A 14,199-nucleotide genomic window follows, 5' to 3' on the forward strand; every position below is an offset into this window, starting at 1 on the left:
ATAAAGACCCCCACCTATCTGTACCTTCCTTATACCGTAAATAAGACCCCCACCTATCTGTACCTTCCTTATACCGGAAATAAGACCCCCACCTATCTGTACCTTCCTTATACCGTAAATAAAGACCCCCACCTATCTGTACCTTCCTTATACCGTAAATAAAGACCCCCACCTATCTGTACCTTCCTTATACCGTAAATAAGACCCCCACCTATCTGTACCTTCCTTATACCGTAAATAAGACCCCCACCTATCTGTACCTTCCTTATACCGCCAAAATAGACCCCCCACCTATCTGTACCTTCTTATACCGAATAAGACCCCTATCTGTACCTTTCCTTATACCGGAAATAAGACCCCCACCCTATCTGTTACCTTCCTTATACCGTAAATAAGACCCCCCACCTATCTGTACCTTCCTTATACCGTAAACAAGACCCCCACCTATCTGTACCTTCATATACCCGTAGATAGAGACCCCCGCACCTATCTTGGCCATTCACCCTTACCGTAAATAGGGCCCACCTATCTGTACCTTTCCTTGTACCGTGAAATGGGGCCCCCCACCTATCTGTGCAGCTTCCTTGTAAGTAAATAGAAAGGACCCCCCCCACTATCCCGTACCTTCCTTATACCCAAATAAATAGAGACCCCCCCCACCTATACTGTACCTTCCTTATACCCAAGTAAAATAAGACCCCACTATCTGTACAGCTTCCTTATACCTGTAAATAAAGACCCCCACCTATCTGTACCTTCCTTATACCGTAAATAAGACCCCCACCTATCTGTACCTTCCTTATACCGTAAAATAAGACCCCCCACCTATCTGTACCTTCCTTATACCGTAAAATAAGACCCCCCACCTATCTGTACCTTCCTTATACCGTAAATAAGACCCCCCACCTATCTATACCTTCCTTATACCGTAAATAAGACCCCACCTATCTGTACCTTCCTTATACCGGAAATAAGACCCCACCTATCTGTACCTTCCTTATACCGTAAATAAAGACCCCCCACCTATCTGTACCTTCCTTATACCGTAAAAATAAAGACCCCCACCTATCTATTACCTTCCTTATACAAGTAAATAAAGACCCCACCTATCTGTACCTTCCTTATACCGTAAATAAGACCCCCACCTATCTGTACCTTCCTTATACCGTAAATAAAGACCCGGGTATTACAGTAAAAATGTGCGTATTTATCTTAGAATTCTACTTCCTACAATAATAATTAATTGGTAGATTTAATGGAAGAAAATTGAGATGAGACTCGACCTCCCTCCCCTAAAGAGAGAGCGAGAGAGGAAGGAAGGAAGGGGAGAGAGAGGAAAGAAGGGAGGGAGGGAGAGAGAGAGGAGGGAGAGAGAAAGGGAGAGGGAGAGAGAGAGAGAGATTGCAGGAATAACAGCAAATTTAGTCTCGCCACACCCATGGACACTCCCACCTCAACCACAAGATTAAAAAAAAAAAAGATTCAAGAATTTCCGCTGGCAAATGATTCCTACTCTCTCTCTCTCTCTCTCTCTCTCTCTCTGTAATTTACTCTCTCTCTCTCTCTCTCTCTCTCTCTCTGTAACTCTCGCTCACTCTCAGGTCTACAAGATATCGCCATTGTAAACAAATTTTCGACGGCGTGAAATGAGGCACAGACAGACAGACAGACAGACACACACTACACACTTTATATAGTGTTTTTATGCATGCTAAAAACAATGTGAATTTGTATGATAATTATTACTGTATAAAAGGTGTACGGTATCTATGTAACATGTACGTATTAGTATGTATGTATGTGTGTGTGTATGTATGTATGTCTGCGCCGTTGTGGTGGTGGCGGCAGAACGGTGTATATTGAAAGGGTTATGTGTGTGTGTGTGTGTGTGTGTGTGTGTGTGTGTGTGTGTGCTACGCCCTACCCTCACAGTCGCCGTGGCCCTAGCAACAGAGAGAGAGAGAGAGAGAGAGTGAGTCATTAGAAATTGACACTCTCCCTTCTCTTACTCCCTCACCTACCCTCCCCTTCCTTCACCCACCCTCACTCCTTCATCCGCACTTTTACTCCCTTACCCACTCTCCCTCGCCCCCCCCTCCTCCTACTCCGTTCCTCGTATCCCCCAGGAGTATTCACACCAGCTTAAGGATCACCATCAAGAGGTAGGCGACACTTCCCTGCTGGACGCTGTAAACACTATTGCGCTTCGCCTTGCACAGGATGTCGGGAGGCGCCCAATAAGCCAGTCTCCTCGCGGGTCAAATCTGAATCTGAAACTCGCCCTCAATTGCTGATATATACGCCTCTAAACACCTCTAATTAGTGTAGAGTAGAATAGTGTGTTAGTGTGTGTGCTTTTGTATGTATGAGTGCATAAATGTGGCTGCATAATATGTGGTATGTGTGTTTTTAGTAATGACAGGCAGGTATAAGGTCAACAATAACTATACTTCCAATAATGTCTGTACTGTATATACCAGCCACAGCTCATCAACACTGACCCATGAAGCCACAGCTCATCAACACTGACCCATGAAGCCACAGCTCATCAACACTGACCCATGAAGCCACAGCTCATCAACACTGACCCATGAAGCCACAGCTCATCAACACTGACCCATGAAGCCACAGCTCATCAAAACTGACCCATGAAGCCACAGCTCATCAACACTGACCCATGAAGCCACAGCTCATCAACACTGACCCATGAACACAAGTTGGCCCTAAGACTTAACATACAGTCAACAACCTTTAGTAGCTATGTGGTAACTGCTTCCTATTGACGTAATAAAAAAAAACTATCTTTTATAAATCCTGGAGTTGGGTTTTACCAGTGAATTGTTTTTTTTTTTACGGAACTTGATACAGTATTTAAAGGCTGTTAAGGCTCCCATGATGGTGTAGTCTGTAGTGTGTCGTATACCTGATGATAGATGATCGAGTTAAGTGTTCTGTCGTTCACCTGGTTAACTTAATCTGACCTAACTTAATCTAACTTGAATTAATGACTTTAACTTACCAAACATAACCTAACTTGACCTAACCTAACTTACTCAAACCTCACCTAACTTGACTAACTCGACTTAACCTAACAAAACTTGAGCTAATATACCTTAACTAACCTAACTTTAACTAGCCAAACCTAACCTAGAGTACCTTGAGCTAGCCTAACTAAACTTAACCTAACCTATACCCGGAGGTGGAGTAAATGCTGTGTCATTCACCTGGTTGAGAAGCGAGGGTCTACACTGAAGAGAGGTAGGGAAGGAGGGAGGGGGGAAGGCAAAAGGGAGGGGAAGGCAAGGAAAGGAGGGGGGAAGGCAAGGGAGGGAGGAAGGAAGGCAAGGATGGAAAGGAGGGGGGAAGGCAAGGAAAGGAGGGGGAAGGCAAGGAAAGGAAGGCAAGGCAGGGAGGGGAAGGGAAGGGAGGGGGAAGGCAAGGGAGGGGGGAAGGCAAGGAAGGGAGGGGGGAAGGCAAGGAAGGGAGGGGGAAGGCAAGGAAGGGAGGGGGGAAGGGAAAGGAAACAGGTGGGGGAGGGAGGAAGAGTGGCAGCTTCTACGACAGCTTTCCCAAGGGTAATAATCAAGTCAGTATCCGTTTATGATAACCACCACCACCACCGCCGCTATACCACCTCAACATTCATTATCCCAGGAGGTCAACACTACAAAGCTAACGTGGAAGTGACTGTTTAGCGACCCCAGATGTTGAATAAATATACTCCAAGAGATCCAGGAAACAGAACGTCACTGTATACTTGAACCCCGTCGAGAGCTTCTTCCTCCCTTCTACCCTCTCTCACAACACCCTAACCAACCAAGCAGTGCCATTTTAATACCTATAAACCTGTCAACAGCCAATGGTAGATAGCCAGGTATAGATGTCATGTATTACACCATCTTATTCAGAGCAACTCGAGAGGTACTGTAGCTAACATAACATAGGGTGAGGATTGTACTGGTTTAACTGACCACTGACAGAGTATATAAACCAACTGTCTTGGGTCTCGCTATGGTTTATTACACCTAAGAAACAAGGAGTCGTAATCACCCGAACAGAACCATCTTGAATCATCGTCGTCATCTACAGAATGGCGTAAAATTTCGCTGACAAAAAGAAAAAAATAATTGGCGGTAGACTTAATTTCGTTAACTTCCCATTACAGATAGACATATTGTATACCTATCGATCGCTATATCCCTCCGGTCACTCGTAGGAACCATTAATGATAGGAGCTGATGGTAGAGCAGTTCGGCCTCAGGTAAAGGTAAATTAATAATCAAATTGTAAAAATTCTTATCGCGTATCACAAAGGTCGGTCGCAAAAATTACCCAAAAAGTCATGGATTCTGTAAACAATGATACAGTACCAGGATGCTGTAAACAATGATGGCAGACCATAATAAACCTAATGAATACTGCACTACCCTGTCACTAGTACTGTACCTACCCACGTGCCCCGCCGCCAGTTTCTCTCTCGTGTTGGAGGGAGGGAGGGAGGGAGGGAGGGAGGGAAGGCCCGGCCACTGTTATTATGCGACGCCTCACCAGGGGTTCATAGTCCCTCTGACCTTGGTCACCCTCCTCTCAGTGGCAGGTCCGGCTCGCAAGTGTTTGCTAAAAAAGCGGTGGCATTACTAACCTTTATCTCGGCTTAGGGTTGTTGCACGCGTGTTGCCCAAGTCCAGGTCGGAGTAGGTGCCAAGCATACAGCAGATGTGACAGGAAAACCAAACCTATTTAACTCCCATCCACCTAGTGAGGCAAATGAAATCCCCTGCCACGTTGAACCTCTGCCGTCATGGTGCATGCAAACATTAGGAGGCAGCGCCATCCTCAAACACCAGGAACGAGTCATAGCAACAGGATCCTGAGGTGGGTAGGAGAGGGGCAGGTGAAGAAGGCCAGGGTGGCCGGCACGGGTTTTACCAGCACACCTCACTACGCTGCCCTCCCCACCACCCACCCCATTTATACAAAATGAATATTCTCTTTTATTTCTATAATACAAAATTTAACAGCCAACTATATAATTTGGGCTTACAGTGACGCTAATACAGTACGATATGGGACTGTAACATAAAAAGTAAACATTGTATACGAAGAGAATAAGACAAAGGAGTGTGGCCAAATACCGTACGCATAAGAGGCGATAAACACTTAAACTTGAGCATACCAAGTAGGTGGGTGAAGCTGTCCCTCACATCCACGAGGCCGCCACAGTCTGTACTTACCTGAACATCACTACATTGAAACAAATCACATGAAACGTATATGTTAAGAGTAAATCCCCTCATATAGACCCTAAACATTAAATATATTATCACAACAACAACAGTACCACACCCACTGAAACTTACAAACAGCAGTGCGTGTATAGTGTGACCCTGGCAGCAACGGCACACACCTCACCCCCTCCACCTCCACCCAGATCCAAGTATACTGTACTATATACGCCGGCACAGCACTTTATATCTGACGGTAAGATAGCTGATATACACTAAAGCTGTATCCACACTTCGCATCTAGTACCTAAACAAACTTCTATGTACTGACGTAAACACTGTCATAATAGCTTGATCACTGAGGTCCGATAAACACCCCTTGTGACCTCTACTCTGTAATCCGCTTTACACTGCCGCTCACAGGATAAGTATAGGGTGCACAATGAAGTAGCACCTGTCCGCGGGAAAATAAAAAAATAAACAAAAGTCCAGTTCCAAATACGCTTATGTCATTTTCCCGGTCAAATAACACCATGAACACTAATCAACTCGGGATAGAATCACTTTGCAATCTCGACATCACACGGAGCGCCATCTTTGTGTCGTAGCTTAAGGACGCCATTTTCAGGAGTCCTCTTATATCTAGGACATCCATCATCTTTATTTTGTCGGGGGAAAATATATCGATACATTTCCCGAAATAGAAAATCGCCAAATTTTCTTCTTTTTTTTACACACACACACACACACACACACACACACACACACACACACACACACTCGCGAGCTTCTATACACCACGAGAAACGTCCATAAACATAAGTCCTTTACAAACATTAAGTAACTTGAGGGTAATATTGTTATATCCAGGAGTAAACAAAACATAACTTGCATGCATTATAATAGAAGCAAAAACGAATGAAGTACAGATCTGATTCTCCAACCATTCCCCCCACGACCCATTTTTTGTATCATGAGGTAAGATAAGCGGTCGTGTGCTGCCCCCAAGACCTTGCCACTACCCGCCATTACTGACAAAAACATAACAAAACTCACGTGCGCACCTCAGACAATCCACTATAGTCTAGGTTACTCCAGTTCCGGATACAATGTTTTTTTTTTTTTTTTAACAGTAGGACTCGCCAGCATTCAACCGGAACGCCCTCTCTCGTCTACACTACATCCGGATACAGTGGTTTTTACAGCAGGACTCGCCAGCATTCAACCGGAACGCCCTATCTCACCTACACCATATCCAGCGAGTTTTATAGTAGGACTCGCCAGCATTCAATCGGACCGTAGTATCTCACCTAGCCCGGATACGGTATAATAATCGCTACAAAACCAACGCAGTACATCCATAGCCTCGCCTCGCCTCTACATACTTCACTCAACGGTTTATGTAGTCGTATACTGTAGCGCTTTTAATCTATTTGTGCTTCTACAGTCATAACGGATTCCTCTGACGTCTAAGATTGGTCAATAGTTTGTTTATCTGACACTAATGACGTTAAATCAAGTCTTCCTTCCGTACAATAAGGGGCCTGTGTGGGGGTAGGACGCAGGGCAGGTGTGGGGCACGCGGGCACACGCGGGGCAGGTGTGGGGTACACGCGGGCAGGTGTGGAAGCATGTTAAAAGGGTATCCGGTTGTCTGGGTGTGCGTCCGGGTTGTCTGTGTGTTAGAAGATGGTGTCCGGTTGTCTGTGTGTTAGAAGATGGTGTCAGGTTGTCTGGGTGTGCGTCCGGTTGAGATACAATAACCAATGTTTATTTATCTGGTATGGAGTAGTTGGTAGAGGGAGGGAAGGGGTGTGGAGAGGGGACGGAGTGGGTTAATCTTCAGGTGACCTAAGCTAGGGGGCTAATCTTGAGGTAAACTAAGCTGGGGGGCTAATCTTGAGGTGAACTAAGCTGGGGGGCTAATCTTGAGGTGAACTAAGCTGTGGGGCTAATCTTCAGGTGACCTAAGCTAGGGGGCTAATCTTGAGGTAAACTAAGCTGGGGGGCTAATCTTGAGGTGAACTAAGCTGGGGGGCTAATCTTGAGGTGAACTAAGCTGTGGGGCTAATCTTCAGGTGAACTAAGCTAGGGGGCTAATCTTGAGGTGAACTAAGCTAGGGGCTAATCATCAGCTGAATCAGATGGACCTATCGACATCACATTAACCAGACCAGAAGTGATAATAAAAATTAACGTGAAATGAGATATATACAACATGTACACGAGTTGACCAATTTAATTTAAGATGCAAGAGATAATATCTTTCTCCTAACCTCCACTATGTTAAGTAATTTTACAGTCGGCGAATAAATACCGTTCTATCTTGTTATTATACTCTAGAGTGTGTGTGTGTGTGTGTGTGTGTGTGTGTGTGTGTGTCAAGTCAGTGGATGGCACTAGGCATTTCCGACCAACAGATGTCGCCGTTGTTGTTTATCGGTTCAGAGTCGTAGATAAGAGTGAGTTTGGTCTTGGTGGATGGTAAGGTTGATTCTCGGACTGTTGTGGGGATTGACGATACATAACATAAGCTTTATTGTGTGTTTCCGATCAGCTTTATTGTGTGTTTCCGATCAGCTTTATTGTGTGTTTCCGATCAGCTTTATTGTGTGTTTCCGATCAGCTTTATTCGCAGTGAAAAACAAAAACAAATCAGCCAGGAGGAGGTAATGTAAGGGAGTGTAGACAGGATTAACGCCTCCAGTGACTTGACCTTGTTCTTGTTTTCACTTATATACTATCTTGACCATTATCATTACGTTGCTTCCTTTTGCTTTCGCCACGCACCTCTCTCTCTCTCTCTCTCTCTCTGCACCACGCACCTCCCTCCCAGCACCACATACATTCTCTCCCTCCCTCTCCCTGCACCACATACCTCTCCCTTCCTCTTCAAAATAGAGAAACTTGAATGAGAGGTGACCCAGCACTTGATGTGGCTGGTGATGATTAAACTTCGCTAACTTTTATATTGGGGGAGAACTTTATCAAATAATAAATAAAACGAATAATATTGAACCACTTTAAGACTAAGAACCTCAGTTTATTTCACCAGATGATTACACACCTCAGTGTTACCTGGCAGGGGGTAGGTTAATGGTAGACCCTGCTGCTATATGGCATCGCGAAATTTTTTACCAAGACCCAGGTTGCTGATCTGACTTTCTGCCTCATTTACACACAATTGCAGGGTCTCAAATTGTTTCTCTTACTATTGACAACACAACAAGCATACAGTACAGGTATATCATTTCTCACTTTTGATCTTTGTTTCATTTTTGTATATCTTTATTATTATTATTATTATTGCAGTGTTATTATTATTATTTTACTTTCAATTTTGTATTTTGTATTATAAATTTTTATTTACCTGTGCCCGGCTGAGCTAATCCCTGTAAAAAAATAGCATTCGGGGAATTAAACTGGGGTTCCTAATCTTCATGACCCAAATAGTTTTCTAATCTAATATACTTTAGGACTAGCAGTGTGTCTGTCTGTCTGTCTGTTCTGGGCAGCCGAAACGGCACAATCGTTTTTCATCAAACTTGGTGGAAAAATCGCAAACAAATTGTACAGTGGAACAAACCTGGTCCCATGTCGATGGTTTCTTTAAGAAGGCATTAATTAAAAATTTTATTTACGATGAGGAAATGATGCAAGTCTACGGACTTGGTGCACCCTCATTCGCTGTACGCTGTCACGAGCGTTCAAACTTTCACAGCAAGGCAATGAAGGGCCCGCGATCACTTGTAAATTACTAACTCGCGTCTAACAATGAAGTTCTCGTACTTGCTATCCTGAGGTAAATGTTGTCATCATGCAGCGGAGTCTTGCTGGTCTGTTAAATGGCTCTGACAAGATCACTCCCATCCCACAGTACAGCAGGTTTCTTTTACTTATAAGTGCCATGATAGTTCTCTGGTCATTTCACCTCTCCAGGTGGTCACAATCTGCTCCTTGTTTTACACCTATCACGGGTCCTGAGGTCTCCCAGCTCACACAGGGTGTTGAAGTGTTCTTGTTTCTCACTTAGCATGCTTGCCGGGGAGTCCTCATTTTCCCCCGGTGTAGCTGGAGTCTATCCTTTGTTTATGAGGGTCAACGACTGGGACCTGGCTGGTGAGGTCTCGGCAGTGACCGTGGAGGACCAACTCGTCACTCTCCAACACTTTGCTTTATTCTTTTCGAATTTAAAGTGTCACTTGTATATCTAAGTTAATCGTCGTTTTACTCTGTTGTTAAAGGGGTGGAGGATGTTGATAAACCCTGGTGGGGAGATGAGATGAAGGAAGGGGAAGGCTGGCTCAGCCAGCTGCGTTAGCAGCCCCAAATACGCTCTAATAATAATGATGATGATAATAATCTTAATTATCAAAGCTTTATTGAAAAGCACAGCAGCCAGAGGTGAAAAATATACAATGGACAAAAAAAAATAACAATGGCTTTCAATACAAAAGGAGACACGGTTCTAAATGAATCGTTGATAATCTGGTGTTGAGGAGGAAACACGAAGTTGTAGACCAACGTCTGTATCAATATGTGTATACAAGAAATAAGAAAAATAAATAAAAGGTGGATTCAATACTCACAAGTCACCCCCACACCCCATCACTCGGGCAACAATTACCACTCCCTGCTTCAACACATATATGATCCAGTATGGTACCATAAATTAATCCCGCAATACAGTTGACAAGACTGACCCTTTATACCTACTGATTATACTACCAGATCCATATATGTATATTTACTCCAAGGTTCTTCTCTTTTTGTAATGAAAGCTTTTGTCAATCAAGTGACCTACTCTCCTATTTCAACATAATTATGTGACCTACTCTCCTATTTCAACATAATTATGTACCTAACCTTTACCATCTGTTTATTGTACATTTTCACCCCTTCGGCTGCCATGTTCTCCCAATAAACCGTTAATTATCATTATTACGTATACACACGCACATACCCGTGGGTATTCTTGACCTACCGCCTCCAGCAGAGAAAGAGGCAACATCATTCTAGTTATTATTTACAAACCAGTACACAGAGAGAGAGTACAAGGTACACCCTGATTAACTGCATTAGAATTCAAGTTAAATGTTACCCGTATAACAAACACAATACGGTCTACTATCGAGGCAAAATACTGTACTACCTCGCCTCTGGACAAATTGTCCGAAAAATAAAGTAAATAACTAAAGCAATCTGATAACTGAACTCATCTGCAGAAGCCTTGAAGGATATGCACGTGGCTTCTTAAACTCTTTAAACAAACAAAATACTGTAAGTTACTGAAATGAAACCAATATACGTACACTCAAAATATTGTTAGCCTTTCTCAGTAGTGGCCGCTGCTGCACATTAGCAATCAAAACACGTTGTCGTGCTCCGGCTGGAATTTCCTCCCAGTGATGCACTTTCACTGTGGCGCAGTGTGGGGTGACTAACGTGACCACCACCAACCAGCTCTCACCTGCTATACTGTGTGTAAAAACTCGTCCTAAGCAGGTGCTCTGCTTCCCTCAATGCGAGTGTCTATTTCTTCACACAATCCTAGATGAAAATGCGTAAATTACTGGTCAACCAGACTGCTGCTACTGGTTGTCCAAACTCATACACTGTACAGCCACTACAACCCAGCTGAATGTTGAAAGGAAATTATCAAACTCTCGACTAAAAGATACTTACTAAAAAACACCACCTCGAATTTATGTTTATTTTCAACTTTAAATATCATTGCGTAATTATTTTTTCCCGTGTAAATAAGAACTATACGACTTGAAATATAACGTTTCTATCTTTCTGTAGGAAATACTACAGTATCTCCGGCGACCCCCAACTATTAGGCTCGTCGTTTGTTACTAACGCACATCCCTCTTTTAACTGAAACACCCACCCCCCTGGAAACTGACACACCCACACACATCCCCTGAAACTGACACACCCACCCCTGAAACTGACACACCCACACACACATCCCCTGAAACTGACGCACCCACCCCTGGAAACTGACACACCCACACACACCCCCCTGAAACTGACACACCCACACACATCCCTGAAACTGACACCCACCCAAACACCCACCCCCTGAAACTGACACACCCACACCCCTGAAACTGATGCACCCACTGAAACTGACACACCCACACACATCCCTGAAACTGACACACCACACACATCCCCTGAAACTGACGCACCCACCCCTGGAAACTGACACACCCACACACATCCCTGAAACTGACACACCCACACACATCCCCTGAAACTGACACACCCACCCCCTGAAACTGACACACCCACCCTGAAACTGACACACCCACACACATCCCCTGAAACTGACGCACCCACACACATCCCAACACACACCCACCCCCTGGAAACTGACGCACCCACACACATCCCCTGAAACTGACGCACCCACACATCCCCTGAAACTGACGCACCCACCCCCTGAAACTGACGCACCCACACACATCCCCCTGGAAACTGACGCACCCACCCCCCTGGAAACTAACACATCCCATTGGATAAGCTATATCAAAAAGTGCGCCATAAATCTGCCAGAAACTCTCCGAAGCGAACACTCTCGACATTTGTAATCATCCAACCAAATACGGTACAAATACGTTTTAGGGAATCTATAACTAGGGATTTTAGCTAACCCCTGATACATAAAACTAGGGATTTCACGTAATCCTTTTAACACACACACACACACACCATTTGTACGGTTTCCTTAAATTTCCAGTTGATATTGATATATAAATTAATCGTCTAAAAACAAGATTACAGATTACAATCGATAACAAGCAAAAAGACATACCGATTACGAAATCCCTGTAGCCAGGGAAAAAAATAGTAATAATTTCAGGCTTCAATCACCTAACATTATAGCAACGTACTTATTGCACCATTATCCAACTTATATATTGTGCAGTTACCATCTTCATTCAATTATAAACTTCAAAAGGAAGGGATAGCAAATATAAACTTGTAGTTACACACCATCTGGGACAAAACAAAAGCTGTGTGGTAGCGTCAGGCTCCCACTGTGAGAGTAAACAGGTCTGAGCTAAAGGAAGAGCCTTGGGGGCGGGGCGGTGACTCAGTGCACTCATGTCCCGCACTGCTACCACTATTTTACAGCCAACGAATTTATCTTAACTTATTTTTTTTTACTTGAATGAATTTGTATCTATCGGATCCCGGTCGAAAATACGATGAAAAACAAAAGGGATTTACTACGGAAATGACAATTAGACCGTGTCCTCCGACGCCTGCGAACTGACAAAATCCAACATTGATGTCGGTTAGCAGGCGGAAGCAACCTAGTACTGTACTGTGTTGTTTTATTTGAGTAATGTATATATCTGTGGTTCGACCCCACTGTCATCAGAGGCAAAGCCTACCACTTTTTAAAGTACCTGTATATTTACTACCACTTTTTTTAAGTCCATTTCTGAGTTTCGTATAATCAGGAGGTTCAAGTTTGGTTGATAAGTTTTACTTTACCACCAAGGAGATATACATGATACAGCCAGCCTCCACGACGTCTCCCTATTTACAAGACGACGCATCGATACTGACTTAACACTTCATGCATAATATTTTCCAAGTAGTTTTCTTTCGACATTTAACTAGTCCCAATTAGGAGAAAATTAACTTTTCTTTTAAAAGAAAGCCTCGATCAAAGTTATGATGGATAAGTAAAAAATAAACAATTACCCAAAAATGGTTAGCATACTATTAAAATGTCCTTCGTTCTTGTTATAGCATAAAGATGAAAAACAAAACTGCCTATCTTTTCAAATCGATTTTTAAGGTTGTTTGTGAACTTTCAGTGTCTACGTATGTATGTCGTTTGTTTACCTCCTACGTATGTATGTCCAGTTTGTTTACCTCCATTGTTTAGGTACAATACATGCTGCACCAATGTGAACTTGGCATGACGATATTACTGAACATATCTATGCCGCCTTTATGACAATACACCAGTACATTGGTTACCTGTAAACAAAATCCTTGATCTGAATATACAGGGTTACAGGTGTCAGCCACTCACCTCATGATGAATGAATGAGAATTAGAGTCTGCTGGGATTCCCTTACACACACACACGCCCACAGACGTAGTGGTAACACACGCGTCCACAAGGCCAGGCCAAACCACTTGCTGATGCTTCATCCACTACCTGTGAAATCCACCACAGTATCAGTTTTCATTGGTTGGATACAGAAAGTTAGTCGATAAATTGTCACTGAGGCTTATTAATTGTAGTTGTTGTGTTCAAGTTGCAGTAGTAGCACCACTAGAGCTGGACAGACAACACGCTCATCCTCCCAGCACTCAACCACAACACAACAGTGGCTGAGTGGTCCCAAGTCGCTGCTACACACCACCACTCACCCTCGAGTTGCCTAGTGGCATTATCCGCGAGGACTCGAGAAGACCTCTCTCCTTGTTCACTGAAGCTCTCATAAATCCTTCATCAGACACTAATAGTCCAATTATCATCGTAATGATATCTTTTATTTTGTTATATCCTTATACATTATTTGATAATATTTATGCTTGGTGTGATGGTAATGTCAGTGACTTATGGTAATTAAGTAATTTGAAAACAAATATATTTAGTGTAAACGTTATAGTTATTAAACATAGAATAAGGAATATGTAAACAAATTCTATGTTCTTGCTTGACTAAACTGCCGTGTTTAGGCATCATATGGCTAATGTCTTTAAATTTAATTGAATTGTGGAGAAACAAGTGTAGTGTGGTAGGTAGGTAAATTACTTGATAATAAGCACCTGTTATTAATAAGACATTACAATAAGTATCACACATATTGAATTAACTAGGGATGAATAATCTGTTGTAATATATTCGCTATATATAAATGAAAAAATATAATAAAATTGTACAATAATTTTTTATCTGGATACTATAGGCAACTCATCGAGTCAAACAAGTGTG

At 43.1% G+C, this 14,199-nt stretch overlaps 1 protein-coding gene across 1 annotated transcript in view; it reads right to left on the bottom strand.

Moving 5' to 3' along the window:
• Positions 1-13,604, bottom strand: part of LOC121859491 (protein toll-like) — a 45,619-nt gene extending 32,015 nt beyond the window's left edge. The window contains exon 1 of the mRNA XM_042356333.1: positions 13,288-13,604. The gene's annotated coding sequence lies outside the window, so the exon portion shown is untranslated. The remainder of the gene's footprint in view (positions 1-13,287) is intronic.
• Between the last annotated feature and the right edge of the window lie 595 nt (positions 13,605-14,199).

The sequence above is a fragment of the Homarus americanus genome, unplaced genomic scaffold (genome assembly GCF_018991925.1).
Source record: "Homarus americanus isolate GMGI-L3 unplaced genomic scaffold, GMGI_Hamer_2.0 scaffold7626, whole genome shotgun sequence".
Taxonomy (NCBI): Eukaryota; Metazoa; Arthropoda; class Malacostraca; order Decapoda; family Nephropidae; genus Homarus; species Homarus americanus.